This window comes from Pogoniulus pusillus, chromosome 1 (genome assembly GCF_015220805.1).
Source record: "Pogoniulus pusillus isolate bPogPus1 chromosome 1, bPogPus1.pri, whole genome shotgun sequence".
Lineage (NCBI taxonomy): Eukaryota > Metazoa > Chordata > Aves > Piciformes > Lybiidae > Pogoniulus > Pogoniulus pusillus.
The window spans coordinates 50,387,572-50,415,372 of NC_087264.1; the positions used below are offsets into that span (position 1 = coordinate 50,387,572).

The 27,801-nt window shown below is 48.8% G+C and overlaps 1 protein-coding gene across 5 annotated transcripts in view; it reads left to right on the top strand.

Moving 5' to 3' along the window:
• The window catches only part of LRRC4C (leucine rich repeat containing 4C), an 802,274-nt gene that overhangs the window by 485,433 nt on the left and 289,040 nt on the right, over nucleotides 1-27,801 (top strand). Inside the window, exon 6 of one of the 5 annotated variants that reach the window (XM_064152050.1) lies at nucleotides 22,175-22,247. The exons of the other annotated variants lie outside the window; for them this stretch is intronic. The gene's annotated coding sequence lies outside the window, so the exon portion shown is untranslated. The remainder of the gene's footprint in view (nucleotides 1-22,174; nucleotides 22,248-27,801) is intronic. 5 annotated transcript variants of the gene reach the window in all.

The window sequence follows — 27,801 nt, forward strand, 5'->3', positions numbered from 1 at the left end:
AGAGAGCAGTGGCACAGGCTGCCCAGAGAGGTTGTGGAGTCTCCTTCTCTGCAGCCTTTGCAGCCCTGTCTGGATGTGTTCCTGTGCAACCTGCAGTGGATTCTCTGGTCCTGCTGTGGCAGGGGGTTTGGACTGGAAGCTCTGCAGAGGTCCCTTCCAATGCCTAATATCCTGGGATCCTGTGATGTTGGCACTAAGTAATCACTTTAAAGATATCCACCATTAAAATTGTGTTTTGGGTCACTTAATGGGTGTGGTTTCTCTGACACACCCTTAGATTTCCTTTTCTAGTTATCTGTAGAAGTTCAGATCATCAGCACAAGAGCTGATGTAGCTCCGATGCCACTTTCTCCAAGTGGAATCTGGGGCTGAGGGGCAGAAATCTTAGGAATCCTTTTCTTTGGACTTCATTCCCATTGGAATGGGCTGCCCAGGGAGGTGGTGGAGGCACCGTCCCTGGGGGTCTTCAAGCAAAGACTGGATGAGGCACTTAGTGCCATGGTCTAGTTGACTGGATAGGGCTGGGTGATAGGTTGGACTGGATGAGCTTGGAGGTCTCTTCCAACCTGCTTGATTCTGTGATTCTATGATTTCTCACTGGCATAGATGTTAGTTGAGGCAGTGATAGTGTCGGCCCCCATCAGCGCAGCCTGAATCTAATTAGCAATGCAGTGGCTGTTGCAGGCTGTGGATCTGTGATGAATAGATGGAGTGCAGCAAGCAGGAAGAATGGGTTACAGCCTTTACTGACAGCAGATGTAGGGGGAGTGATTAGTGCCCTTGTCAAGCACCCAGGTAATGGGTATCTGCCTGCCACAGGTGCGTGGTTTTCATCATGAAGAAATCATCTAATTCATCACGGAGAAATCATCTCATTGATGTTCTTCCTGTTCTCCAAGAACATAGTTGTATTTTAACTTAAACCTAGGCATCTGTGAAGGTGTCAGTTCTTCCCAGAGCAGGATTTGTGTTGCATTTGAAGTTTATACGTAGTTAAACACCTTGTAGTTCTTTGGGGATCTAAATCTAATTCAGCCAAAGCTAATGAAGGTAATAATGAAGTTGCTCACACTTACTGAAGCCTTTTTATCAGATTTCTTTTTTTAATGAGGCCTCATCAGTCTGGCTCCTCCTCAACCAAGAGCACTCAGCACTCCATCAAAATCACTACAATTAAGACAAAATATTGATCTCCTTACCTAGCAGAAGCAATAATCTGTCATTTAGAGACTGTATCATGCCATAGTCGATGTATTGCAAAAGCAGAAAGTGGAAGGGTACAGCCATAGATTAGATTCAGCTCTGAAAAGAATGAGAGGTGTGACCTCAGATGATCTAAAAAGGATAAGTAATGGAGAGGTGATAGGAACGTCAGGGGAGTTTGCTTAATTTATAGTGAGGTACTATGGAGAGTGGAATTGTGTAAATTGAAATGCAGGTAAGGGAGGAAAAAGGATTAATTTTAAAGCTGTTGCAGTGGAATAAATGACTGGAGCCTGTAAAATATGTGAGCTCAAAGAGGGAATGGCAATGCTATGGCCTAGAGAATAGCTGAGAGTGAGAATTGCTTTTTCATCGTTGAGAGAGAAAGAAAAGTACTGGGAAGAAAGACACAGCTGATTTCCTCCAGACAGCTTTCATCTGCTGTAGTCAGTCCACAGGAGGCCACAAAGATGATCCAAGGGCTGGAGCACCTCTGCTGTGATGATGGGCTGAGGGAGCTGGGGGTGTTCAGCCTAGAGAAGACTCCTAGGGGACCTTACAGCTGCTGTCCAATAGCTGAAGGGATCACAGTATCACCAAGGTTGGAAGAGACCTCATAGATCATACTACAGGAAAGCTGGAGAGGGATTTTTTCTAAGGATGTGTAGCAACAGGACAAGGGGGAATGGTTTGAAGCTGAGGGAGAGGAGGTTAAGACTGGATCTTAGGAAGGAATTCTTCAATATAAGGGTAGTGGGACTGTGAAAAGAGGCTGCCCAGGCAGGTTGTGGATGCCTCTTTCCAGGGGGTCTTCAAAGTCAGGCTGGATGAGGCCTCAAGCAGCTCAGTCTCTCTGAGAGATATCCTTACCCATGGTGGGAAGGGTGGAGTAGATGGTCTGATGATGGAGTAGTAAAGTCCCTTCCAACCTAAGCCATTCTGTGATTCTAAGTAGGTATAAAACAGCTACTAGGAGAACAACATCTATGGAAAAAACCCAAACACACAAGCAAAAGAAAAATCCCAAACCAAACAAACAAGCAACAATCACACAACCCAAGACAAACCAAACCAAACAACAAACAAAACCCCAAACAAGCCACCAAAGAAAACAACAAGAACAACAAAAAAGCCAAACTAGACCAACCCCTCCCCATAATTTTCAGTCACAAAATGTTAGAGGTTGGAAGGGACCTCCTGAGATCGTCCAGTCCAACCCCACTGCCAAAGCAGGATCACCCAAGAACAGTCCACACAGGAATGCATCCAGGTGGGGTTGGAAAGGCTCCAGAGAAGGAGACTCCACAACCTCTCTGGGCAGCCTGCTCCAGGGCTCTGGCAGCCTCACTCTAAAGAAGTTTCTCCTCATGTTGATCTGAAACCTTCTCTGTTCCAGTTTGTATCCATTGCTCCTTGGCTTATTGCTGTGCATCCCCCAAAAGAGCTTGGCTCCCTCCACTTGACCCCCAGCCCTCAGCTCTTGATAGACATTGCTCAGATGCCCTCTCAACCTTCTCCTCTGCAGTCTGAACAGCCACAAGGCTTTCAGTCTCTCTGCATAGAGGAGATGCTCAAGTTCCCCAGTTGTCCTCCTGGCTCTCTGCTGGACTCTCTCCAGCAGGTCCCTGTCTCTCCTGAACTGGGGAACCCAAAGCTGAACACAGTACTCCAGGTTTTCATTTCCTGGAGTGAGCAGGGCCAGGCTGGAGAGCACAAATTACTGCCCTTCTGAACTCTAACTCAGCTCTTCACTGAAGCAAAGATGTGAGCTAGGTGTGTGGTATTGTATATTCTCTTGTGCAGCCCTGTAGTGTGCTGAGGGAGCTGGAGGTGTTCAGGCTGGAGAAGAGGAGGCTGAGGGAGACCTCACTGCTCTCTGCAGCTCTCTGAAGGAAGGGAGGGGTGAGGAGGGGGCAGCCTCTGCTCCTTGGTAGCAAGAGACAGGAGCGGAGGGAATGGTTCCAAGCTGCCCCAGGGGAGGTTCAGGCTGGATGCTAGGACATATTTCTTCCCAGAGAGGCTTCTCAGACACTGGAATGATCTGCCCAGGGCAGCGCTGCAGGCACGATCCCTGGAGGTGTCTAAGCAGTGCCACTTATGGACATAGTGCTTAGGGACATGATTTAGTGTTGACTTTTCAGTGCTGGGTGGAGGGTTGGATTGGATGAGCTTTGAGTTCTCTTGCAGCTAGATGTTTTCTGTGATTCTGTATTGTAGTTGGTAGGACAGAGGACAGATATTTCTAATGCCAGATGGCCTGGATCAGCAGGAGCATGACCGACAGGACTGGGGCAAGAATCTACCCCCTGCACTCAGCACTGGTGAGACTGCACTTGAAATATTTGCTTCAGTTTTAGGCCACTCACTCCAAGAGCATTGAGGTGCTGGATGGTCTTCAGAGAAGGGCAGTGAACCTGGTAATGGATCTAGAGCATAAGTCTTCTGAAGAGCAGCTGAGGGCACTGGGGATGTTTAGCCTGGAGAAAAGGAGTCTGAGAGGAGACCTCGTTGCTCTTCACAACTCACAAAAGGAGGTTGTAGTAAGATGAGATTTGGGCTCTTCCCCCAAGGAACAACTGACAGGACAATAGGGAGCAACCTCAAATTGCACCAGGGGAGGCTTAGATTGGATATTAGCAAACAATTCTTCTTGTCAAACCCTGAAACAGGCTGCCCAAGGCAATGGTAGAGTCCTTACTCCTGCAGGGATTGAAATGACTTGCAGATGTGGTGCTGAGAGACATGGTTTAGTGACAGACTTAGCAGTGCTGGGTTAACAGTTAGATGCAATATTCTTAAAGGTCTTTTCCAAGCAAAGCAGTTCTGACTCTCTGTCTGAGACCTTGGGGCAGATGCAGGTTGACTGCTTGCAAATATGGCTGGTTTTAAGGCAACACAAAAGGTGTTTTGTCTATTCACCTCCTACAAAGCATAAATAGTTTTCTCCTACGTTTTCTTCCCATTTCCATAGGTAGTTGCTCAAACAAATCAACCATGAAAGGTGCACCAGTTCAGTGAGCAAGCAAAAAGCTGGAGCTAGTAAACACACAGCCTCCAGCAATGCTCCAGATGCCTTTTTCTGTAGCTGTCTTAGTAGCTTTACGTGGCTCTGATGGATGATGCCATGCAGGATACTGACAACACTGCGGGTTTGAGATATTCAGGCAGATCCAAGGCTGCAAAGGAATCTCTCTGGGTTTGTGAACCCACTTGCACTAAAATTCACACTGCCTGGAGAGCATTTTACTGCTCTTCTAAGGTGGAGCTGAAGCAGTAGGTGTCTAACTTATGATAGAGATCATATATATATATATCTATGATTGTACTCAGCTTGTACCTTTGTATTCATATATATATGTATATATATATGTATGTGTGTGTGTGTGCATCTGTGTGATTGTACCAGATTGTCCCCTTGTACTCTGCTCTGGTGAGGCCCCACCTGGAATATTGCTTCCTGTTCTGAGTTATCCACTTCAAGAGGGACAGGGATCTGCTGGAGAGAGTCCAGCACAGGGCTTGCATGGGTGCTGAAGAGCGTGGAGCACTGCCTGGTGAGGAGAGGCTGAGAGCCCTGAGGCTGTTGAGTCTGCAGAGGAGAAGGCTGAGAGGGAGCTGAGCAATGTCTGTCAAGAGCTGAGGGCTGGGGGTCAGGAAGGAAGGCACAGGGACAGCCTCTGCTCACTTGTGCCCTGCCACAGGACAAGGGCAAGGGATGGAAACTGCAGCACAGGAAGCTGCAGCTCAGCCTGAGGAAGAACTTCTTTGTTGTAAGGGTGAGAGAGCAGTGGCACAGGCTGCCCAGAGAGGTTGTGGAGTCTCCTTCTCTGGAGGAGACTGGAGTCTCCTTCTCTGGAGCCTCTCTGGATGTGTTCCTGTGCCACTTGCACGGGATTCTCTGGTCCTGCTGTGGCAGGGGGTTTGGACTGGAAGCTCTCCAGAGGTCCCTTCCAACTCCTAACATCCTGAGATCCTGTGTGTCCCTACTTGTCAGTGCAAGGTCCTTGCACCCCAAATCTTCTCTTAGATCAAAATTATTTCACGTGTGCACCTGTTATCCATCTCATCAGTCCTGATGAGGGAAATTATGGCCTGTTGCACTTGGAGTTTCTCAGAATTGCTATCAAAAAGGTCTTTCCTGACCAGCTGTATTCCACAAATATTCACTTGCAGTCTAACATAACAAGCAGAGTGGCACTCAGATGGCAGTAGTTTACCAAGAAAGCACATATCACCTGAAAGAAGGCTCAGAAGCCTGTTATCATGCACTTCTGGTGTGTCACTGACCTCCTCTTAGCAATACTTTTATGCTTTATGCTGTCTTGAAAGCTTTGCTTGAGCTGGCTCGGTTCAGCAGCTGCTTGTCTGTGCTTCTGATCTATATGAATAGTAGCAGAAGCAGAATATTCTTGGGTTTGGAATTAAATCCATAGGTTTGGAATTAAAACCTGCTTGTGTGCATGCAGGTTGTATGTGTTACACGTGAAGGCACAGCTGCCAAAGTGAATAAATGATTCCTGAAGAAGTTTACAAGGGAATTATGACTAAATCGATGATAAGGCTGATTGCAGAGACGTGTGGGGATGGCAGAGCTGCTGTTTTTATCCCCTGCATCTGTCTTGTGCCTCTGGCACAGAGAAAATGAAATGTAAACAGTAAAAAACTCTCCAAATGGACCCAGAAGAACTCTGGTATTTTTGTGTTCCACTCTCTGGATTTGGAAAGTTACTGCTCCCAACACAAGCAGTCATTTCAAGCAGTTTGCTGGGTTTATGTGAGGACAGTTGTTTGTATGTGCCTGTCCTTTTCACTAATGAAATCTGAGTGCTCTACTGAGACAATGGCCTTTTGTATCTGATCCTTCCCCAAATAAAGCAGGGTAAACTGTCAGAGACCATTTCTGTGCAGGATTAGTGTGGGTCTATAAATATACTGAGGAGTTGAGGAGGAAAAAAAAGAACCCAACAACACGAGAGAAAATAAACTGTTCAGTCTAGCTCAGGCAAAGAAATACAGATGTGTTTGGTTCCTTCTTTAATTATAGAATCAGAGAATCAACCATGTTGGAAGAGTCTTAAATGAGCTAAGTGTCTCTTCTTCCTATACCAGAGAGGGTTCAAAGTGGGTATTAGGACAAATTTCTTTGCTGCAAGAGAGATCAGGCATTGGCACAGGCTGCCCAGAGAGGTGGTGGAGTCTTCATCCCTGGAGGTGTTCAAGGAACCTGTGGCCATGGCAAAATGGTACATGGTTTGGTGGCCATGGTGGTCTTAGGTTGAACTTGATGATCTTGGAGGTCTGTGCTACTGTGATCCTGTGATGCACAAAGGCAATTGAATAATCAGATTCATAGAATCATAGAGTGGTCCAGGCCAGAAGGGACCTCTAGAGGTCATCCAGTCCAGCCCCCCTGCAGTCAGCAGGGACATCCCTACTGGACCAGGTCACCCAGGGCCCCATCAGGCCTCACCTTGAATGTCTCCAGGGAAGGGGCTTCAACCACCACCTCCCTGGGCAGTCTGTTCCAGTGCTCCACCATCCTCATAGTAAAGAATTTGTTCCTGACATCCTATCTCAATCTACTCTTCTCAAGCTTGAACACATTGCCCCTCATCCTGTCCCTGCAGGCCTTTGTGAACAGCTTCTCTCCATCCTTCCTGTAGCCCCTTCAGGTCCTGGCAGGCTGCTATTAGGTCCCCCCCAGAGCCTCCTCCACTCCAGACTGAACGCTCCCAGCTCCCTCTGCTTGTTCTCATGGCAGAGCTGCTCCAACCCTCTGATCATTTTCATAGCCTCCTCTGTACCCTCTCCATCAGCTCCATGTCTATCCTAGGAGGGCTGCAGAACTGGACTCAGTATTCCAGGTGAGGTCTCCTCAGAGCAGAGTGGCAGAATCACCTCTCTGGATCTGCTGGTCACACTTCTTTTGATGCAGCCCAGGATATGATTTGCCTAAACCCAACCCAACAGCAGAGTTGATGTGACAGAGAAAATTGAGAAAAGCATCCTAAGGGGTGAGTTAGGCTTCTGAGGTCTCCTTCCCCTTCATGTCATTCATGGGTTCAGCAGCCAGGGAGTGAATTGGTTCATCATGCAGAATTATTTCACTTAGCTGTTCTTGGGCTTGCCAAGTTCAGAAGCAGCCTTGGAAAAGATATTATCATTCTGCTGGGTGCTGCTATGTGAAATGGGTTGAAATTACTCAAAATTAATTTCCATAGGACCTCTCTGTAGGGTTTTGTATCCCTGACTTTGAAAATAAGGTAGATGAGCCATCAGAGCCTCATACTGCTGTGTTCAGAAAGCAGACACCTCTCTTGTCTCTGTTCTTCACTGTCGCTTTTGTCTCACTCAGTCTGGCCATGTCTACTTTAGTGACATTCCACAGCATCCCAGGATGTTAGGGGTTGGGAGGGACCTCTGGAGAGCTTCCAGTCCAACCCCTCTGCTCCATCAGGTCCATGTCCCTCCTGTGTTGAGGGTTCCAGAGCTGAGTGCAGCACTCCAGGCGAGGTCTCAGCAGAGCAAAGTGGCAGAATCCCTTCTCTGCTGGCAGTGCTGCTTTGGATGCAGCCCAGGCTGCCACTGGCCTCTGTGTTGCAGTTTCACACTGCCTGCTCATGTCCAGCTTCTTCTCCATCAGCACCCCCAAGTCCCTTTCCATAGGCTGCTTTCCATCACCTCCTCCCCTAGTCTGTATTGACAGTGAGGATTGTTCCACATTGTTCTTGTATCTATGCATTCTGTTCTTGTATCTATACATTCTGAGTCTCAAATTCATGTCAGACAGTTCCCTGTGGTGACTCCTTGCAGTATGGGCTAGTTGGAGAGGTTAGCCTTGGCACTTCTATGCCATTGGAATGGGCTGCCTGCCATGGGAATGGGCTGGCCAGAGAGGTGGTGGAGGCACCGTCCCTGGAGGTCTTCAAGAGAAGACTGGATGAGGCACTTAGTGCCATGGTCTGGTTGATTAGCTAGGGCTGGGGGATAGGTTGGACTGGATGATCTTGGAGGTCTCTTCCAACCTGCTTGATTCTATGATTCTATGATGCTGGGCTTCCCACCACATGTGGCTGCATCAGTTTAATGTCTTAATCAGTGGACTGGATGAGGGAAATGAGGGCACTTCCAATAAGTTTGCAGAAGACACCAAGTTGAAGTGGGAAGGTCTGCAGAGGAACCTGACCTGGCTGGAGCAATGGGCCATGTCCAACTGTGAGAGATTCAACAAGGCTGAGTGCTGAGTGCTGCACCTGAGTCACAACAACCTTGGTGATACTGTGATACTGTGTGTGAATGCTTGTGGCAGAGTGGCTGGAAACTGCCCAGCAGAGAAATACCTGAGGGTGTTTGTCAACAGCTAGCTGAAGAAGAACCAATGTTTGTCCAAGTGGCCAAGAAGGCCACCAGCATCCTGGTGTTTTAGGTCCTGTCTCTTTTATACCACAGGAAGTGGGGGGAGTGGGCTAACCATCACCTGGAGTGTGGCCCACCCCTGGGGAGGGGCCAAGACCCCTAGGGTCAGGTTCAGGGTCACTCCCCCAGGAGTGTTAACCCTATACACCTGGTTTGGATCAGCAATAGTGTGGCCAGCAGGAGTAAAGCAAGGATTGTCTCCCTCTGTTTGGCACTGGTGAGGATGCATATCAAATGCTAGGTTCAGCTTTGGACTTCTCACTCCAAGAATGACATTGAGGTGCTGCAGTGGGTCCACAGAAGGGCAGTGATGCTGGTGAAGGGTCTGGAGCACATGTTCTGTGAAGAGGGGCTGAGGGAACTGGGATTGTTCAGCCTGGAGAAGCCGAAGCTGAGGGGAGACCTCACTGCCCTCTACAGCTCCATGAAAGGAGGTTGTAGTAAGGTAGATCTCAGTCTCCTCTTCCAGGTAACAAACTGCAGGATGAGAGGAAATAGTCTGAAATGATGCTGGGGAGATTTAGGTTGGCTATTATGAAATAATTCTTCACTTGAAAGAGTGGTTAAGCAGTGGAACAAGGCAGCCCAAGGCAGTGATGGAGTCACCAGCTCTGGAAGCATTCAAAGATAGCCTAGAAGTGGTGCTGAGGAATTTGGTTTAGTGGTGAGCTGGTGGTGCTGAGTTGGTGGTTGGACTTGGATGGTTTTGGAGGTCTTTTCCAATCTTTCTGATTCTGTGATATTTACAGGTGGTCTGATCAGTGCTCAGCTCACCAAAAAGCAGTGCCAGGAATAAGCCAAGGTGCTCAGTAAAAGGCAGCACCTCCTCTGTCAGTGACCTGCAGGTTTCACCCATGACCATCCCTGAATGTGTTCAAAGGACATAGAATCATAGAATGGTTAAGGTTGGAAGGGACCTCAAAGCTCAGCCAGTTCCAACACCCTGCCATAGGCAGGGACACCTCCCACTAGAACAGGTCACTCAAAGCCTCATCCAATCTGGTCCTGAACACCTCCAGGGTGTTGATCACATTCTGTGATCCACAACCTCCCTGGGCAACCTGTGCCATTGTCTCACCACCCTCACTGCAAACAACTTCTTCCTAACAGCCACTTTCAATCTCCCCTCTGCCACTTTAAACCCATTACTCCTTGTCCTGCCGTGACAAGACCTTGTCAATAGTCCCTCCCCAGCCCTCCTGTAGCCCCCTTCAGATCCTGGAAGGCCACTCCAAGCTCTCCTGGAAGCCTTCTCTTCTCCAGGCTGCAGAGCCCCAACTCTCTCAGCCTGTCCTCGCAGCAGAGCTGCTGCAGCCCTCTGAGCATCTCCATTACCTTGCAGGTCTTTTCCAGTCTTAATGATTTTCTGATGAATGCAGTGCATGGAGATTTTTTTTAGTAGCATTTAAGCCCTAAGACAAAATAAAATAAACCCAACCAAACAACTTTGACCTTGGTGGTTTTATGTGGGCCAGATTGCATGTTTGGGGTTTTTTTTTTATCCATTTCATTTCTCAGAGGTGTAAATTTCTTTTCAAGCCTAACAAAATGACTTTTCCTTTTGCATCTTTGCTGCAAGCTGTTTATTTGCTCCCACCAGAGATAGTTTCTGATGAATCAATCAACTCGCAATAACCATATCTAATGGGTAAAGGAGAGGATTTCTGACAGTGTGGGTTTGGCCAGGTTCAAATATTGAGTTATTTATTTATTATTAAGTAGTAGTTTATTTCTTTTCAGTTTGAAATACTGGCAAGTTTAACTTAAGAAAGACACCCACAGAGATAAGAGCAAGATAGTCAAATGAAATATTTTATCTGTCCTCCTTCTGAATCTACTGAGAAGTTCTTGGCTGTCTGGTTAGAGTATTATTTTTTGAAGCAAGGGAATTGAAATAGGGCAAGAGAAATATTCTCATGCAGCTCTTGCATTTCCTCTGTAAGATGAGTTGTTAGTGTTTCTGAGGGAGGTGAGCTGAAATCCACAGGTGGGAGTTAGCCCCTTGGATCTGATCAGTGTATCTGTTACCTACTGCAGGTTTGGCAAACTTTAATGCGTTCACATAGCTGCTGGTGGTAGTAAAATGGAAGTGGGTCCCTGTGAGCCTCATGAGGTTTATCAAGGCTAAGTGCAGGGTCCTATAATCTGCATTCAGGCAGGTCTTGGTATCAGTATAGGTTTGGAGTGAAGTGATGGAGAGAAGCCCTCCTGGATGTGATCAGAGATGCTGTGTTCAGCAGGAGCAGGGAGGTGATTGTCTCTCTGTAGTCTGCTCTGGTGAGGTCACACCTCGAGTTCTGTGTTCAGTTCTGGGGACCTCAACACAAGAGGGATGTAGAGGTGCAGGAGAGAGTGCAGAGCAGGACAAGGAGGCTGTGACAGGCCTGGAGAATAAATCTTACAAGGAGCAATTGAAGGAGCTGGGGCTGGTTAATGTGTAACAGAGGAGGCTGAGGGCAGACCTCATGGCCGTCTGCAACTACCTGAAAGGAGATTGTGGAGAGGTTGGTGCTGGTCTCTGTTCACAGGGCATTAGTGACAGAACCAGAGGGAATGGCCTCAAGCTGAAGCAGGGTAGGTTTGGACTGAACACGAGGAAGAATCTTTTCCCATCAAGAGTGGTCAGGGATTGGAATGTGCTGCCCAGGGAGGTGATGGAATCACCAACCCTGGATGTGTTTAAAGGTGATTTGGATGTGGTGCTTGGGGCTATGGTTTAAGGTGAGCCTTGCAGAGTAGAGTTCTGGGTTGGACTTGGTGATCCTGAGGGGCTTTGCTGACCTGAGTGTTTCTGTGAATCTGTGACAAAGGGCTTGGTGGTGCTGGTGGGTGAGAAGCTGGGCATGTGCCAGCAATGTACATTCCCAACCCACAGCCCACCATGTCCTGGGATGATCCTCAGTTGTGGAGACAGCAGGGGCAGGGAGGGGATTCTGCCCCTTTGCTGCACTCTGCTGAGACTTCTGCTGCAGTGCTGGGGTCCTCAGCACAGCAGAGACAGGGACCTGTTGGTGCAGGGACAGAGAGGTTACAGCAATACTGGGAGGGCTGGAAAGGCTCTGCTGTGAGGCCAGGCTGAGTGCGTTGGGGATGTTCAGCCTGGAGAGGAGAAGGCTCCCAGGAGACCTTCTGGTGGCCTTTCAGTGCTTCAAGGGACTGATAAGAAATATGGGGACAGACTTTTGATGAGGCCTGCTGTGACAGGACAAAGGGTGATAGGTTTGCATTGAAAGAGGGAGATTTAGACACATCTATGAAGAAGAAATTGTTCACAGTAAGGGTGGTGAGACTCTGTCCCATGTTACCCAGAGAGGGAGATGCCCCATCCCTGGAACCATTTGAGGTCAGGCTGTTTGTGGCTCTGAGCAACTTGCTCCAGCTGGCTGCTGACTGCAGGGAGGTTGGACTGAATGGCCTTTAAAGGTCCTTTCCAACCTAAAGCACTCTGTGATTCTCTTAAAAACTGCATGAAGTAATTTGGCCTTGGTGATATCCTGAAGTCTCCATTTAAGAGAAGCTTCAAGTGTAAAATAGTCTGCTTTGGTGTTTGGAAGCCCATCACACAACGGCCTTGTGGGAGATTGGCACCAAGAGAATCCCTCTGCCCAGTGTTTCTTTTAATGTTCTGTCCAGTGGAGAAAGAAAAAACAACATTCCTCATGGAAGTGATAAGACAAATTGGATCATTTGGGCATTTTTGGTTTAAAATGTGAAAATAAGTACAGCTGGAGGTCAGAGCTACTCCTGCTTTTGGTTCTTTTGATGAATGGAAAATCAAAATAGAAATGGCCTTCTGAAAGAGGAACTGGAAATGTCTGAGTATCTGAAGAGTGAGTCTTAAGAGGATGGAGCCAAACTCTTCTCAGTGGTGTCCAGGCACAGGACAAGGGACAGTGGATACAGACTGAAACACAAGAAGATCCATGGAAAAAAAAATGAATGCTTTTTGAAGATGCTGAAACACTGGAACAGGTTACCCAGAGAGGTTGTGGAGGGAGGTCTCTGGAGGCACTCAAAACCTACCTGGATGTGTTTGGGCAGGATTTACACTGCTGGAGCCTGCTCTAGCAGAGGGACAGGACTGGATAGTCTTAGAATCATAGAGTGGTTTAGATTGGAAGGGACCTCAAAGCTCAGCCAGTTCCAACCCCCTGCCATAGGCAGGGACACTCCCACTCAAGGCCTCATCCAACACCTCCACCACCTGAACACCTCCAGGGAGGTTGTGGATCACAGAATCAAAGAATCACATTCTGTGATTCTGTGCCTCACAACCTCCCTGGGCGACCTGTGCCAGTCTCTCACCACCCTCACGCTGAAGAACTGCTTCCAAGAATCCAAACTGAATCTCCCCAGTTCCAGTTTTGCTCCATTTTCCCCAGTCCTATCACTACCTGACACCCTAAAAAGTCCCTCCCCAGCTTTCTTGTAGCCTCCTTCAGATACTGGAAGGCCACAGTAAGTTGTCCTGGGAGCCTTCTCTCCTCCATCCTGAACAACTCCAACTCTGTTGCCATACCAAGAGGGTTGGAGTTATTCAGTCTGGAGAAGAGAGAATTCACCTCTTCTCTCCTCCAAAATCAATACAGTGTCCAACTGAAAACCTCTTACTCAGATCTTTTCACATCAGTCCTCTTTCTCTCTATTAACAGAAATGCAGTGCAGTGCTTTAAGTTCCCTATCATAAAGAAATTGCTTGACATAGTGTACTGCATCCAGTTCTGATGCCCTCCACACTAGAAGGACATGAAACTGTTAGACCAGGTCCAGTGGAGGAACAGGAAGATGGTCAAAGGGATGGAGCACCTTTCCTATGGACACAGGCTGTGAGAGTTGGGGTTGTTCAGGCTGGAGGAGAGAGGGCTCCAGGAAGACCTTAGAGCAGCCTTCTGATACTTGAAGCAGGCTATCAGAAAGTTGAGAAGGTACTTTTGACAAGGACTTGGAGTCCTGGGATGAGGAGGAATGATTGAAAGTGGAAGAAGGGAGATTGAGTCTGGAGATCAGGAGGAAATTCTTTCCAATGGGAATGGTGAGACACTGGCACAGGTTGCCAAGGAAGGTTGTGGCTGCTCCCTCCCTGGAGGTGCTCAAGGCCAGGTTGGATTTGGCCTTGAGCAACCTGGGCTAGTGGGAGGTGTTCCTGCCTATGGCAGATGATCTTTTAAGTTCCCTTCCAACACAAACCATTCTATGATACCCTAACCATGGGGAAAAGAAAAAAACAAAGTCATTTCATCCTGCAGCTTCTGTCATACTTATTAAGCTTCTTGCAGTCTAATAGGAGAAACTTAATTTTCTGGGAATGATTCAATATTCACTTCCTGTCTTTAATGCAGTGGAGGCATTTGTGTGCTGTTTGTAGAATCACAGAATCAGCCAGGTTGGAAGAGACCTCCAAGATCATCCAGCCCAACCTAGCAACCAGCCCTAGCCAGTCAACCAGACCATGACACTAAGTGCCTCATTCAGCCTCCTCTTAAACACCTCCAGGGATGGTGCCTCCACCACCTCCCTGGGCAGCCCATTCCAATGCCAATCACTCTCTCTGCCAACAACTTCCTCTTAACATCCAGCCTAGACCTCCCCTGGCACAGCCTGGGACTCTGTCCCCTTGTTCTGTTGCTGGTTGCCTGGCAGAAGAGCCCAACCCCACCTGGCTACAGCCTCCCTTCAGGTAGCTGCAAACAGCAATGAGGTCTGCCCTGAGCCTCCTCTTCTGCAGGCTGCACACCCCCAGCTCCCTCAGCCTCTCCTCATAGGGTTTGTGCTCCAGGCCCCTCACCAGCTTTGTTGCCCTTCTCTGGACACCTTCCAACACCTCAACATCTCTCTTGAATTGAGGGGCCCAGAACTGGACACAGCACTCAAGGTGTGGCCTGAGCAGTGCTGAGCACAGGGGCAGAATAACCTCCCTTGTCCTGCTGGCCACACTGTTCCTGATGCAGGCCAGGATGCCATTGGCTCTCTTGGCCACCTGGGCACACTGCTGGCTCAGCTTCAGCTACTATCTGCCAGTTGATTGACTCCATAGCAGTATACTTCTGCTTCCTGGCTGAAAACATTGCCATGGGTGTTTCAACTAAGCAGAAATAATTCTGCATTAAGTTAGGCCCCTAATTATGGCATTTAAGGGAAAGGCTCTGAAGTAAATTGAAATATTTTCCCTTTTATGTTCTTTTATTTATTTTTTTATTGCTTATGTTGGATTAAAATATCTCCCATGCAACACAAACTTCTCTGGGTAGTACTTTTTTAGGAGGCTAGAAGGAGGAGGTTTTGAGGCTCAGGATGGGATCAAATCTCCTTAAACACCTCATGATCAGCTGCTCTGAAATTTCCATAGAACAGCAAACTGGCTTCAAAAAGTTGCAGCAAATTCAGTCTTTGCTGTGATTTGTGTTTGGATCTGAGCCTCCTCAAGAGCTGAAGTCACTGATAAACAAAGAAGCTTAATGCTGTCTTCCCTGGAGTACAAATACTGGTGAAGCAGCCCTAGCTTCCTGCAAGCTCCTGCATCTGGGTCAGCTCAGGCTCCAGTATCAACACAGGCTGGGAGATGATAACACAGAATCACAGAAATGCTGAGCTTGGAAAAGACCCTCAGGACACTGCATCCAGCCCAGAACCCGACTCTCTGCAAGCTTCACCTCTAAACTCTATCCCCAAGCACCACATCCAAACCACTTTCAAACACCTCCAGGGTTAGTGAATCCACCACTTCCCTGGGCAGCACATTCCAACACCTGACTGCTCTTGCTGGGAAAAGATTCCTCCTCATGTCCATTCAGCTCTGGGGACAAGGATTTGGAGATTCTGGTGGGTGAAAAGCTTGGCATGAACTGACAAAGTGTGCTTGCAGCCTAGGGCAAACCATGGCCTGGGCTTATCCTCTGTAGTGTGGGCAGCAGGGGTGGGGAGGAGATTCTGCCCCTCTGCTGCAGTCTGCAGAGACCCCTCCTGCAGTGCTGGGCCCAGCTCTGATGTCCTCAGCACAGCACAGACGTGGACCTGTTGGAGTGGGGCCAGAGGAGGATGAAGTAGTGGTGGGAGGCTGGAAGCCCTCTACTGTGAGGTCAGGCTGAGGGAGTTGAGTTGGTTCAGCCTGGAGAAGAGAAGGCTTCAAGGAGCCCTTCTGGCAGCCTTCATGTACTTAAAGGGACTGATCAGAAAGCTGGGGACAGACTTTTCAGCAGAGCCTGCAGGGGGAGGATAAGGAGTGATGGGAGGGCTCAGGGGTGATCTTGTTGCTGTCTACAACTACCTGAAGGGAGGCTGTGGCCAGGTGGGGTTGGTCTCTTCTGCCAAGCAACCAGCAACAGAACAAGGGGACACAGTCTCAAGCTGTGCCAGGGTAGGTCTAGGCTGGATGTTAGGAGGAAGTTGTTGTCAGAGAGAGTGATTGGCATTGAAATGGGCTGCCCAGGGAGGTGGTGGAGTCCCCATCCCTGGAGGTGTTGAAGCAAAGCCTGGCTGAGGCACTTAGTGCCATGGTCTGGTTGACTGGCTAGGGCTGGGCGCTAGGTTGGACTGGGTGAGCTTGGAGGTCTCTTCCAAACTGCTTGATTCTATGATTCTCTGATTCTGTGACAAAAGAGGGAGATTTAGACTGGAGAAAAGGAAGGGAGTTTAGTTTTTATTTTTTTCTCACTGTGGGGATGAGAGCCTGGCCCAGGTTACCCAAAAGGTAGTGAGTGCCTGTTCCCTGCAACCGTTCCAGCTCAGGTCGCTGTGACTGATCAACCTGCTCCACTTGCCAATGTCCTTGCTGACTGCAGGGGTTTGGGCTAGTTGACCTGTAGAGCTCCCTTCCCACCTAGCTCATTGATTGTCTGAAGCTAAGACAAGCACAGTGAGATGTCCCAGGTGCAGAAGGAGCATTCAGAGCATATTTCTTTGGACAGCAGGACCAGAAAGTGCTATCAACATAAACTCTGTCAGATGCTGCATCAAATCTAGCAGGGCTCTGGTGATTGCTGACATCTCATTTTCTCCAGCGCTCAGGGGGTGGAGGGGAAGTGCTGTTGTCTTGAGCCCACTTAAAAATAGCTTCTGTAATGAGCATTTTGCAGCCTAACTTCTATTTTGGTTTTTTTTTTGACACATGTTGTGGGTTCCTGTTGCTAAGTTCCAGTGCCACAACTTATTCTAGTGCTGGATGCTTTACCTGCTACACCACAGAAATCACAGAATCACAGAATTAACCAGGTGGGAAAAGACCTCTGAGATGATAGAATCCAACCAAACCCTTCTAATTAACTAAACCATGGCACCAAGTGCCTCATCCAGTCTCCTCTTAAACACCTCCAAGGATGAGGACTCCACCACCTCTCTTGGCAGCCCATTCCAATGCCAATCACTCTTGCTCTGCAGAACTTCTGCCTAATATCCAGCCTGAACCTGCCCTACTGCAGCTCGAGGCTGTGTCCTCTTCTTCTGTCCCTGGTTGCCTGGGAGAAGAGCCCAACCCCACCTGGCTACAGCCTCCCTTCAGGTAGCTGCAGACAGCAATGAGCTCTGCCCTGAGCCTCCTCTTCTGCAGACTGCTCACCCCCAGCTCCCTCAGCCTCTCCTCACAGGGCTGTGCTCCACTCCCCTCCCCAGCCTTGTTGCCCTTCTCTGGATGTGTTCCAGCACCTCAACATCTTTCTTAAACTGAGTAGCCCAGAATTGGGCACAGCACTCAAGGTGTGGCCTGAGCAGTGCTGAGTACAGGGTAGGACTTCCCTGGTCCTGCTGGCCACACTATTCCTGATCCAGACCAGGATGCCATTGGCCTTCTTGGCCACCTGGGCACACTGCTGGCTCAGGTTCAGTCACAAGCAGCACAGCTCTGCACTGCTGCTTGCTGCTTTGCTGCCTGCACCAACCTGGTCACATTTCTTTTCCACTCTTTCATGCAAATGCTTCTCACTTCTCGGATAGCTGAGTGGATTTCTTTGAAGAAACCATAACTAATCTCCTAATCCTAAAACAAAGGCAATCCATAACTGCCTACACTGGAAACCTTTTCTTTATTTTGTTTTTCACACCAGCAACATAGTTTGGAAATGTTCTTGAGTGTGGTTTGAGTTTGAGGGGTTTGGGTTTTGGTTTTGAAGGTGGCTGAGGTGTGATCAGAGGGCTGGAGCACCTCTCCTATGAGGAGAGACTGAGGGAGTTGGGGCTGTTCAGTCTGGAGAGGAGAAGGCTCCCAGGTGAACTTGTGACCTTTCAGTATCTGAAGGGGGCTACAGAAAAGGTGGGGAGGGACTTCTTAGGCTGTTGGGTAGTGATAGGACTGGGGGGAATGGAACAAAGCTCGAAGTGGGTAGATTTAGACTGAATGTTAGGAAGAAGTTCTTCAGCATGAGGGTGGTGAGACCCTGGCACAGGTTGCCCAGTGAGGTGGTGGAAGCCTCATCCCTGGAGGTGTTTAAGGCCAGGCTGGATGAGGCTCTGGCCAGCCTGTTCTATTGTGAGGTGTCCCTGTCCATGGCAGGGGGGTTGGAACTGGACGATCCTTGTGAACTCTTCCAACCCTGACTGATTCTATAATTCTACACTGTCATCAAGGTTTATCTGGGGCTGGAGAAAATCACATTTGGAAAGCATCTAATGAAAAAAAATAGTGTTTGTTCGAAAAAATAAAGATAAATTAATTCCCCTTAGTCAAATCATACCAAGATGTTGCCTCCCTTAAGCTAGAGTAATTTTGGCCAGCTGAGATTCTGGCTGTGTTTGGGTATAGCCATAGGAAACCTGTACCATGGAAGGTCGATGCCCCCTTCTGGGCTGCAAAGAGTGAGGTTCATATCTGATGAACAAGAGGACACTGCCTCAAACTGCAGCAGGGCAGAAGTTCTTCCCAGCAAGAGTGATTGGCATTGGAATGGGCTGCCAAGAGAGGTGGTGGAGTCCTCATCCTTGGAGGTGTTTAAGAGGAGGCTGGATGAGGCACTTGGTGCCATGGGTTAGTTAATTAGAAGGTGTTGGGTGAAAGGTTGGTCTTGATAATCTCAGAGTTCTTTTCCAACTGGGTAAATTCTGTGATTCTGTGATCCTGTCCCTCCATACCTTCGTAAAAAGTCCCTTTCAAGCTTTCCTGGAGGCCTCCTTCAAATCCTGGAGCGCTGTTGGTTGGTTTTGGTTGCTCAGCATCGTTTCTCATTAGCTGACAAAAGAGCCATGACTTGACTTTGAAGCTGTATGTAACATTTTATTCAGTGATTACTACATACCTTGCTATAATTACATAATTACCTGCTTAAGCAGCTCCATCACATTTTAATGTAGGAAGGTTTTCCTTGTTGTGTGTACACAGACACAAATGATTGCTGAACCTGTAAAGAAAACAACATTCTAAAGCACTCTGAGGCCATTGTCAAAGAGCCTGAACTCACATTTCATGCAGTTAACAGGTAGTGGTGTTGCAGGGGTTGCACAGAAGGCATTTAAGAAGAGGGGAAGCTCTTTTTGAACCAGGCTGAGTGGGGATCAAAGGATCCAGGCTGGAGCTGATCTCTTCTCCCCAGTTACTAATGGTAGGACAAGAGGAAATGGCCTCAAGTTGTGTCAGGGGAGGTTTAGGTTGGATGTCTGGAGGAAGTTCTTCCCTGAGCGGGTGGTCAGGCACTGGAACAGGCTGCCCAGGGAGGTGCTGGAGTTGCCATCCCTGGAGGTGTTTAAGAGGAGAGTGGATGTGGTGCTTGAGGCTATGGTCTAGTGATGAAGGATGCTGGGATGAAGGTTGGACTGGCTGATGCTGGTGGTCCTTTCCAACCATAGCGATTCATAGGGATCAGATGTTGTGCTGAGGGGTTTGGTTTGGTCAAGGCCTTGTCAGTGTGACTGATGCTTGGACCTGGTGGGCTTGAAGGTCTTTGCCAATCTAAGAAATTCTGTGATTCTGTGAATTGCACCAACTTGATTTGGAGATCACAGGTTGTCAGGGGTTGAAGGGACCCAAAGACGTCATCAGGTATAACCCCCTGCCAGAGCAGGACCATATCTAGCTCAGGGCACACAGGAACACATTCAGACAGGCCTTGAAAGTCTCCAGAGAAGGAGACTCCACAACCTCTCTGGGCAGCCTGTGCCAGTGCTCTGGGAGCCTTACAGTCAAGAAGTTCCCCCTTGTGTTGAGCTGGAACCTCCTGTGCTGCAGCTTCCATCCATTGCTCCCTGTCCTATCCCAGGGAGCAGTGAGCAGAGCCTGTCCACCCCCTCCTGACCTCCATCCCTCAGACACTGATAAACATCTATTAAATCCCCTCTCAGTCTTCTCCTCTGCAGACTGAACAGTCCCAGGTCCCTCAGCCTCTCCTCATCAGGCAGTGCTCCAGTGCCCTAATCATCCTCATAGCCCTCTGCTGGACCCTCTCTAGCTGATCCCTGTACTTCTTAAACTGATGGATGAAACAAAGATGGATGAAAAACAGATTGAGGAAACAAAGGTGCTTGTTCTTAGCAGTGCAGAATGCCTGGGCCAGGAGTGTTTGATGGGATGGGAAGAAGGCTTTAGAGCTCACATTCATCAGAAAGGGGTCATGCTGCAGGTCGTTCTGGAGACAGTCACAATTGCATTAGCAGTGCTGAGCTTGACATTAAATGTCATGTTCAATTGCAGCTTATTGAAGGTGAGGCCCATGGCTGGAAGAGTGGTGAAAAGGCAGGGGAATGTTTTATCTAATAATAGGTGAGAGATCAATGGGAGCATGGCCAAACACTGCTGAAAAAAGAAGAGAGAAAAATAGAGCTACAACTTGGTGTGACTAAGCTGTGCTTTTCTAGGTGGTGCTTTCATTTAGCTTCCCTCTCTCTCTGCATCTATCTGCTAGCAGAAACATGGAAGTTGACAGTAGCCTGGAAGGAGCTGGGAATTCAAGAGAAGGGAGGGTGTCAAGAGGATCATAGACTCATAGAATGGTTAAGGTTGGAAGGGACCTCAAAGCTCAGCCAGTTCCAACTCCCTGCCATAGGCAGGGACACCTCCCACTAGAACAGGTCACTCAAGGCCTCATCCAGCTTGGCCTGGAACACCTCCAGGGAGGTCATGAATCAGAGAATCACAGAATATGATCAAAGATCACATTCTGTGCTTCTGTGCTCCACAACCTCCCTGGGCAACCTGTGCCAGGGTCTCACCAGCCTCACTGCAAACAACTTCTTCCTAACAGCCACTTTTAATCTCCCCTCTGCCACTTTAAACCCATTCCTCCTCATCCTGTCATGACAAGACCTTGTCAATAGTCCCTCCCCTGCCCTCCTGTAGCCACTCCAAGGTCTCCTGGAAGCCTTCTCTTTAGGCTGCAGAGCCCCAACTCTCTCAGCCTGTCCTCATAGCAGAGCTGCTGCAGCCCTCTGGGCATCTTCATGGCCTTCTTTGGACTCACTCAAACAGTTCCATTTTCTTCTCATGTTGGGTGCTCCAGAACTGTACATGATGGGGCCAGACTCTTTTCAGTGGTACCTAGCAGTTGGACAAGGGGCAGCAGGCACAAAGCAGAGCTCAGGATGCTCCACCTCAGTGTGAGGAAGAACTGCTTCACTGTGAGACTGTCAGAGCCCTGGAGCAGGCTGTCCAGAGAGGCTGTGGAGTCTCCTTCTCTGGAGATGTTCAACATCTGCCTGCACACAATCCTGTGCAACCTGGTCCAGCTGATCCTGCTTTAGCAGGAGATTTGGACTAGATGATCTCCAGGAGTCCCTTCTGATCCCTGCCATTCTGAGTGAACTCTGCTTGTCAGAGTGGGAAGAACCAAATGATATAACTCGTTTAGCTTCCTGATACTGGTGTGGAAGGAACTTCTGATTTGCTGTTTCCAATCCAAAAATTGATTGCAAATTAGTCTGTGCAGAACTAAGTTCTCACCTACTGTACCTGGCACTGGTGAGGCCACACTTTGAATACTGTGTTCAGTTTTGGGGTTCTCACTCCACAAATGACATTGAGGTGCTGTAGTGTGTCCAGAGATAGGCAATGAAGGGTCTAGAGAGCAGGGCTGGTGAGGAGTGGCTGAGGGAACTGGAGGTGTTTAGCCTGAGGAGAACAAGTCTAAGAGGAGACCTCATTGCTGTCTACAACTCCTGAAAGGAGGTTGTGGTTAGGTAGGTGTTGGTCTCTTCTCCCTACTAACAACTATGAGACAAGAGAAAATGGCCTCAAGTTGCACCACAGGAAGCTTAGGTTGGATATTAGAAGAAACTTCTTCAGCTGGCCTCCAGTTACACCAGAAGAGTCTTAGCTTGGATGTTAGAAGAAACTTCTTCACAGAAAGGGTTCTCAAAGCCTGGCACAGGCTGCCCAGGGAGGTGGCTGAATCCCCATCCCTGAAGGTGTTGAAAAGAAACAGAGATGTGGTGTTGGGGGCACCACCTCTGGAGGTCTTCAAGAAAAGACTGTATGAGGCACTCGGTGCCGTGGTCTGGTTGACTGGATAGGGCTGGGTGCTAGGTTGGACTGGATCTTGGAGGTCTCTTCCAACCTGGTTGATTCTGTGATTCTATGGTTTAGCACCAGCCTTGGTAGAGTCAGGTAGAGGTTTGACTTCTTGAATCCATTTCCACAATCCAGCTCCTGAATCTGGTTCCTGTCTGCCATTGAGTCCAGGCCAGGACTTCGCAGTGCTCGTCCACAGCCATCAGTGGTGAGTGTGATGTCATAGCCATCAAGATGCTTCTATTCATTACTATTTCAAACCTGGTTAATTTTAGCATCAATATATATTTGCATGTATTTTATTGCCATCATTTCCTTTAAAGGTGATTCAGTTTCTTGCCCTGCCCATCAGCCTCTCTCTCCCTTCTTCCCTTTCTCTTCCCTTTGGGAACACAGAGGGGTTCACAGGGAGCCTGTGGTATTTTTCTAGCAGCCAGCCTAGCCCTAACCTTTAACACAAGTGAAAGCATGGTAAAAAAAAACAACAAACTCTGCATTTTTAAATATCCTACATTAAAATAATGAATTATTCTAGCCAACAGTCAGGTTTTGACACTTTCTGCTTCCCTGGAGGTGATGGAAAACAAAACCTTCTCATGATCTGGTAAATGAAAGTGATTATCTCAAGGGTGAAAAAAAACAACCCAAAACCAACCCACAAATGAAAACAGTTCCCTGCAAGAAAATGGCTCAGAGTTGCATAACCAACAACACAGTAAATAAGGAGTGTGAAAATAGATTGCATTGAGCTTATGTGTCATAGAGTTATTGAGCCTGGGGTAGACCTTTGAGATCATCCAGTCCAGCCTATGACCTAACAGCACTACAGCAACCATAACCATGGCACTGACTGCCACAGCCAGGCTATCCTTAAACACCTCCAAGGACAAGCCAGCACCACCATGGACATCAAACCAAGTCTCAAAGTGCCATGTCCACAGGTTTCCTGAGCACCTCCAGGGACGGTGACTCCACCACTTCCCTGGGCAGCCTGTTCTAGTCCCTGACCACTTTTGCAGCAAAGAAATTGTTTCTAATGTCCAATGTGTGACAGAATCACACAATGTCAGGGTCTGGAAGGGACCTCCAAAGCTCATTCAGTCCAATCCCCCTGCCACAGCAGGAGCACCTTGAGCAAGTCACACAGGAACACATCCAGGTGGGTTTGGAATCTCTCCAGAGGAGACTCCACAGCCCCCCTGGGCAGCCTGTTCCAGAGTTCTGTCACCTTCACAGGGAAAAAAAAAGTCCTGCTCATGTTTAACTGAAACTTTCTGTATCTCAGCTTCTGCCATTGCCCCTTGTGCTGTCATTGGGCATCACCCAGCAGAGCCTGGCTCCAGCCTCTTGGCACTCACCTTTACATCTTTGTAAACACTGATGAGGTCACCTCTCAGTCTCCTCCTCTCCCAGCAGCACAGCCACAGCTCCCTCAGGCTCTCCTCCTAACAGAGATGTTCCATTCCCTTCAGCATCTTTGTGGCTCTGTGCTGGACTCTCTCAAGCAGTTCTATGTCCCTCTTGAACTGGGCAGGGGACAGAAGTGGACACAGTACTCCAGATGCAGCCTCAGCAGGGCAGAGTAGAGGGGCAGGAGAATCTGTACTGGAAATGAAAATGTGACCATTGCTGCTGCTCTGAACCTCATCTGAAAGAGCCTAAAGTGCTTTGGAAGTGCTCACAGAAAGCGTCGGCGACAAACTTCCGCTTACCAAATCTACCACGGTGCTTCTGATGGGAGCCACATCCGTGGCACGTCGTGGGGAGGCAGCTGTGTGATTTGGAAAGCACCTGAGCTGAGTGAGACATTGAGCCCCAGCTGACAGCATCTGCTCTCAAAGGGCTTCGTGTCTTAGAGTCAGGCTGGCATTAATTGCACCCCCCTCGCTGGCGCGTGGGCAGGATGAGACACTTGGCGGTGGTCGGCGTTGCTCGAAGGAGCTCTGTCAGGCTGGTGACATTCACGGGTGACAAACAATGCCTAGAACAGGGCTGCAAGTGGGAGGAAGGGGGTTGGAGTGAAAGACAGAAGTGTGAACGCAGTGTTGTGCTCTCGGGGCTGACGTCTCATGGGTGATGTTGTCACCCAGCGAGATACTCTCGGGCAGGCAGCAGCACCTGACTGAGTCTGCTTCAGTGTTCCCTCAGGAACAAAAGAAGAAATCTCTTGCCCTTTACTACATTCTCATCACCACACTCAGAAGAGTCATTTTTCTGTCTGCTTCTTTCATTCTGTTGTGGGTTTTTTGGGTTGGTTCTTCTTTGTTTTTTTTTTCCTTTCCTCCCTAGGATGAAGGAGTTCTGATCAATTGCTACCCACTGCTCTTAAGTCATGTTCTTGATGGATAAGGGGGAAAAAAACCCTCTTTAGCCCACAGCTATGCCTGTGAATCATTCATATCTGATGGTAGAACCTTTGTCTCTAGTTGCACTTCTTCCTAAAATGGTGATTGCAAGACTTGGCAATGGGTTTTGAGTGGAAAATGAGAATCCTCCTGATTCTTCTAGCACATTTTGCACAGTCTGAGAGTCTTACCTACCACCATGTAGGCCTCCAGCTGAGTCACTAACCAGAATATTCTGAGATTCCAGGACATCTTAGCAAGCTTCCAGTGACATTTACATCACATTGCATAGCATCTCCAGATGTCTTGATTCGGATTTGAGGTTCTCCCTGCTCAACTGTCATTATCTGAACAAGGCTTAGCAGCTCTGGAAATCAGATGGTACATGCAGGTACCAGAAGTGTTTAGTTCAAGTCTGAGCTCCAGTTCAGTCAGCACTCTGGGGGTGCTGGTGGATGGGCAGCTGAATATGAGCCACCAGTGTGCTCAGGTGGCCAAGAAGGCCAAAGGCATCCTGCCTTGCAGCAGCAATGGTGTGACCAGCAGGTCTAGCAGTATGATTGTGAGGCCACACCTTGAATACCCTGCTCAGTTTTGAACCCCTCACTACAAGGAGGTTATGGAGCACTAAAAGGAAGTGCTAGAGCATGTCCAGAGAAAACACAAGCTGATGAAAGTCCTTGAGCAGATGTCCTATGAGGAATGGGTGAGGGAACTGTGCTTGTTTAGCCTTCAGAAGAGGAGGCTGAGGGAAGACCCTCTGCAACTACCCCAAGGGAGACTGCAGTCAGGTAGGGGTCAATCTCCTCTCATGTGCACCAAATGGTGCTCACAGGCTCACACAATGTCAGAGGTTGGAAGGAACCCAAAGAGATCATCCAGTCCAACTTCCCTGCCAGAGCAGGACCATGCAGTCTAGCCCAGGTCACACAGGAACACATCCAGACAGGACTTGAAAGGCTCCACAGAAGGAGACTCCACAATCTCTCTGGGCAGCCTGTGCCAGTGCTCTGTGATGCTCTGTGACCCTTCCAGTCAAGAAGTTCCCCCTTGTGTTGATCTGGAACCTCCTGTGCTGCAACTTACATCCATTGCTCCTTGTCCTATCCCAGAGAGCAAGTGAGCAGAGCCTGTCATCCTCCTCCTGACCTCCAGCCCTCAGATGGTTATAAACATTGATTAAATCCCCTCTCAGCCTTCTCTTCTTCAGACTGAACAGCCCCAAGTCCCTCAGCCTCTCCTCATCTGGCAGTGCTCCAGTCCCCTCATCATCCTCGTAGCTCTCTGCTGGACCCTCTGCAGCACATCCCTGCCCCTCTTAAACTGGGGGTCCTAAGACTGAATGCAGTACTCAAGATGAGGTCTCACCAGAATGAGAAGAAACAGCCTCAGGTTCCCAGGATCACAGATGTCAAAGGTCAGAAGGTACCCAAAGAGATGGTTGAGTCCAACTGCCCTGCCAGAGTAGGAGCACACAGTCTAGCTCAGGTCACAGAGGAACCTTGTGCCAAGGAAGGTTCAGGTTGGATGTTAGGAAAATATTGTCACAGAAAGAGTGGTCAGGCACTGGAACAGGCTGCCCAGGGAGGTGGTGGAGTCACCATCCCTGGAGGTGGTGTGGATGTGATGCTGAGGGATGTGGTTTAGTGGAAATGGCTTAGCAGTAGCGGTGGGGTTGGACTTGATGATCTCAAAGGTCTCTTCTCCTAGTGGTGTGGATGTGATGCTGAGGGATGTGGTTTAGTGGAAATGGCTTAGCAGTAGCGGTGGGGTTGGACTTGATGATCTCAAAGGTCTCTTCTCCTAGTGGTGTCCCCCAGGGATCAGTGATGGGCCTGATCTTGTTCAATATCTTTATTGATGATCTGGACGAGGGGACTGAGTCCAGCATCAGTAAGTTTGCAGATGACACCAAGCTAGGAGCAGGTGTGGAGCTGTTGGAAGGTAGGAGAGCCCTGCAGAGGGACCTTGCCAGGCTGGATGGGTGAGCAGAGGCCAATGGGATGAGATTGAACAAGGCCAAGTGCAGGGTTGTACACTTTGGCCACATCAACCCCAAGCAGCACTACAGGCTGGGGACTGAGTGGCTGAGAGCAGCCAGGAGGAAAGGGACCTGGGGGTACTGGTAGAAAGTAGCTGAAGCTGAGCCAGCAGTGTGCCCAGGTGGCCAAGAGAGCCAATGGCATCCTGGCCTGCATCAGGAGCAGTGTGGCCAGCAGGACAAGGGAGGTTATTCTGCCCCTGTGCTCAGCACTGCTCAGGCCACACCTTGAGTGCTGTGTCCAGTTCTGGGCTACTCAGTTCAAGAGAGATGTTGAGGTGCTGGAAGGTGTCCAGAGAAGGGCAACAAAGCTGGTGAGGGGCCTGGAGCACAAACCCTATGAGGAGAGGCTGAGGGAGCTGGGGGTGTGCAGCCTGCAGAAGAGGAGGCTCAGGGCAGACCTCATTGCTGTCTACAGCTGCCTGAAGGGAGGCTGTAGCCAGGTGGGGTTGGTGTCTGCTGCCAGGCAGCCAGATACAGAACAAGGGGACACAGTCTCACGTTGTGCCAGGACAGGTTCAGGCTGGATGTGAGGAGGAAGTTGTTGGCAGAGAGAGATTGGCATTGGAATGGGCTGCCCAGGGAGGTGGTGGAGTGTCCATCCCTGCAGATGTTTGAGAGGAGGCTGCATGAGGCACTTAGTGCCATGGTCCAGTTGACTGGCTAGGGCTGGGTGCTAGGTTGGAGTGGATGATCTTGGAGGTCTTTTCCAATCTAGTTGATCCTCTGATTCTGTGATGTCAACAATTGTGTGATTTGATTCTATAGGAATGGGCCTTTTCTTTAATCTCCATTGGGAGATTAAAGAAATCTTTTTCTTTAATCTCACATTGGGAGGTACCTACAGATGTGGTGATTGACAATCACTTCCTTAAGGTGGTTTATTACAGCAGAAACTGCAGCAGAAACAGGACTGTAGTGCCAAAGCAGTGGGTGTGGTAGATCAGGTATTTTGGCTAAAATGCCAGGGTACAAGTTGCTGTCAAAAGCTTGCTCCTAAAACCCTTGCTCATGAGGCCATCACTTCAATGTCTTTGTCAGGAGATCCTGTCAGGGAAGGGCTCACAAGATCTAAAAGAAGACTTTTCTTTCCCCACCCCTGTTGGTGGCTGGATTAATGTGAGCTAATTTTGTGGATTGAGGGGGCTTCTTCATTCATGCTCTAGAGAGTTTTGTCTTTGTTTACTCTGGCTTCCAGGATGCCTTGTTCTGCAAGATTGATGTGTCTGGGAGAATGTCATCTCTGTTGTGCATGAAGAATAGTGTGGCCAGTAGGCTGAGGGAGGTTTGCTTTCCTTCTGCTGTGCTCTAGTGAGACCACAGCTGTGGCCTTGTGCCCACTTCTTCAAGGAAGACTGAAAAGAATCCAGCAGAGG